This window comes from Halichoerus grypus, chromosome 2, assembly GCF_964656455.1.
Source record: "Halichoerus grypus chromosome 2, mHalGry1.hap1.1, whole genome shotgun sequence".
Classification (NCBI taxonomy): Eukaryota; Metazoa; Chordata; class Mammalia; order Carnivora; family Phocidae; genus Halichoerus; species Halichoerus grypus.
In genome coordinates, this window is record NC_135713.1 from 140,751,715 (window position 1) to 140,755,469 (window position 3,755).

Here is a 3,755-nt window from a genome sequence, read left to right on the forward strand (position 1 = left end):
AGGAGCATAGACAGGACAACAGTACATTATCTAGACTGGTGCTGTATAAAAATAACATATTATCTTATATTCCTATGCAGTAAGAAAGCTCATGTGCGATTACTCTCTGGACCCTAGCCTTTTCTCTATCATCTCCACCTCTGACACACTATCTTGCTATTGTTATTTTATTCTCCCTTGTCCTACTTCGGCAGTGAATTTTTCAAACCAAATATATACATATGCATGGTAGAGCCTAATTCAGAAGCTGCATCTTACTCTATTTTAAGACCCATTTAAGGGACATCTGGCTGGCTCAGTCGGTGGAGCGAGTAACTCTTGACCTCAGGCTCATGAGTTCGAGCCCCACGTTGGGTATAGAGGTTACTTAAAAAATAAAATCTTTAAAAAAATAAATAAATAAAAGCCACTTAAAAACTTATTATGGTTTAAGCATTAGGAGAGCTCAGCAAATTTACCTGCTCTCAAGATTAATATCATCTCCTATAACCAGTGAGCAAGGAATGAGGACTGAGTTAATTTTCATCGCAAATAACATAACTTCAAAATAAAAGCTTACCCTATTCTCCATCTGAATTAAGTAAATGTATGAAATATGAAACATGAACTCAATATTACATATAACATTGGTGAAATGCCTGGTGAATATTTTTCTTCTTCTTGCTTAGTCACCTGTCGACTGAGAAATCTATATATTGGACAGACAGCCATTGATTGCCGTCTGGGCATGGCCAAAAAGCAGATTTGGGGTTTTTTAAATTTCTGCAGAAAGGTCTGTGTGCGATTAGTCTAATGATATTTATTTTCTGAAGGTGATTATCTGACCTACATTACATAATCCTTCTGGGCTTTTTCTTGATGGGGATCAGATTCTAAGTCACACAAGTCAAAGAAATTTAATAAGCTATCATCAGCATAAAGCTAAAAGAAACAGAAACGTGAGTCATTAATTATCAGAGTTCTTAACTTATGGGTATCATATTCTAAAGTGAAATGAATAAGGGCAATTATGAGAAGAACTTTCTGAGCACATGTTATCAAATCGCCTAATGAGCCATAGTCCCAGAGGGATGGCCTGTCATCATTTTGTCAGGATCTTTGCAGACAAGTCCAAGAGCTCATATATAATCAGCATAAACATCAAAATGCCCAATAACTTAGCATTTTATTCATCTGTTTTTAATCACAAGCCCCAGCCGATCCAAACGATTACTAAAGTATATTTCCTTCATATTTCCTAAAAAGTCAAACGGATGAAGTGATAAAAATTCAGATTCTGGGCTGGAAGGCCGATCACCCGTGGAATGCAGTAGTGAGACGGCTAATGTCTGGGGCAAATCCCTGGGGTAGTAGGCGGGAGAATTGTTCTTGAAGGCAGCAGATAATAAAGTGAAAGAGAGTCACATTCAGATCTTAAAATGTTTTCCTCAAAGCACGGCATGAAACTCTAAACCCTTCCAGTGCTTGATGGAGCCCAAAATCCCTGAAAACCAAGCCCAGAGATGAATTCTTAGACGGCCTTATTATAGTAGTTGAATTCACCATCTCACCATGTCTTTTTAAGGAAATCAGGACAGCGGTGTGGGAAAAACTAGGATCCTGACAACTAGAAAAGCAATTATCAGGAGGCATTTAGGACTTGGAGAATCCAGAACCCCCAAAATCTGAAATACTCACCCCTGATTGCCTTTGATGGGGAAGCTCACCTCCCTTGCAGAAGAAAGTGAACAGTCATGCCCAAAGTCCCACTGTGGCTTGGCTGGTGACCAGAATTCAAACTCAGAGTGAAGTATAGAACCAGAGTAGGGAAAATGAGAGTTACGTACGTTACAAAGAATTGCGAGAATTAGCTAACTCACGTCATAAAAACTTTTGGAGAATATTCATGGAAATGGCTTTGGAAGGAGCCCAGTTTTCCCATAGTTTATATTTCAGTGTAGGTGCTCTGATTCTAAAAGTTTGATGGCTGGACAGGCAAATACAAGCCTGCCATGAACGAATGTGTTACACAGGATCAAAAGGCAACAAGTTCCTTTGCCTGAGGCTGTGGAATGAATTCAAAGATTTCAGAAGACATCCATGTCAGATTCGATATGAAAGCATCCCTCCAAACTCCCCTCTCCCCACAGCAGCCTTGAACACGTTCACCCCTGCCGTATGGATAGATTGGTGAGAAGAGCATCCGCACCATTAAAGGATGCTTTACTGGCTGTCCTAATCAGCTGGGAAGGCTGGTTGGAAAAGCTGAATGAAAATGGGCTCCCTAAGCTCAGTTGGGGTCAGGAGGGTCCCTAAAGACAGTGCCCTACAGAATATGGTTCTGCTCATTGTAACAGGCAAGAGCAGGTTTGTTAATCGCACCTAGAGTCAGGTGTGATATGCAGAGATTTCTGGTTGTGGTTAATTCACGGGGTCCACAGGAATAAAACCGATAAGCAATGTATGAGGTTCTACTTGATTTATATAGTCACAGCCGCCAAGTAGGGTGAAAGTTAAGAGGGACCTTCATCTACTTCCAGACCTGAGTCAGTTCCCAACCCCAGAATGCTTTGAGTAAGTTGTTGGATATCCTTAAGAAAGTTTCTTTCCATGATCATACTGGCTAGCCCATCTCCTGGGGCCTTGGCCATTTACCTTGGAAACATACACTTGGAGAAATAATTTTAATTTTGAGGATTATTAAATGCTAGCTAGCTAACACTAATTCCGGGGACTCCAAACATAACTGTGATTCATCAGTCAGAGCAGGGGTGTATGGGGTCAAGTAATACAGAATTTTGATTCAAATCTGCCTCACCCTAAGCCCAATTGGGCCCAAGATATATATATATATATATATATATTTTTTTTTTTTTTTTTTAAGATTTATTTTTAGAGAGGGAGGAAGTATGAGTGGGGAGAGGGGCAGAAGGAGAGGGAGAGAATCTCAAACAGACTCCCTGCAGAGTGTGGAGCCTGAGGGGGGTTGGGGTGCTTGATCTCACGACCCTGAGGCCATGACCTGAGCCGAAATCAAGAGTCGGACACTCAACCAACTGAGCCACCGAGGTGCCCCCCAAGATACATTCTGTAGTCATTTCCTCAGCTCCTGATTATAGGGTTGGTGTAGCAACAACAATTGATAGCATTTCCAGGTTGGTTCCTGACCCACGGAATAAGGAATATTGGCAATATGGCAAGAAGCATCAGATCGAAGATATCAGAGCTCCTTCTCAATATCAAAATACTAAATCAAAACAATACTGAGGAAAATAGGGAAATCAAGGATAATTCCTAGATTTCTAAATAAACAGATGTGATAACAATAGAATGAGACTATTGCTCAGAGACAGGCTAGCCTTCTTTTTTCTGTTTAATGTATTTTATATGGCAGTATAATCCAAATTAATTTGTGGTTTAGAGGCTCATAGAGGATGACCTTATTGAAGGATATTCTAACTAGGCTCTTCTCAGTTAATAATGCATTGTCTGCCTTGTTCAGCAAGACCACGGCCAATGTTATTTTCCAAGTGCCAATGTTAAGCTAAAAGACATTGTTTTATTAGTTCTTGCTATCCAGTTATATAAAGTGATATAAAGGACATTGAGTGTTGTAAGCCTCATCAGTTAAGCACAGTGCAAATGAACTAGGATTGCATTTGTCAATGTAATTTTGTTTCCAACCATGATATTCCTACAAATGAAAAAGATGCTCATATCTGATTAAGGGTAAGCCAGTAAATACAGTTGTTTGAAAATGTCATGCTCTATAATCC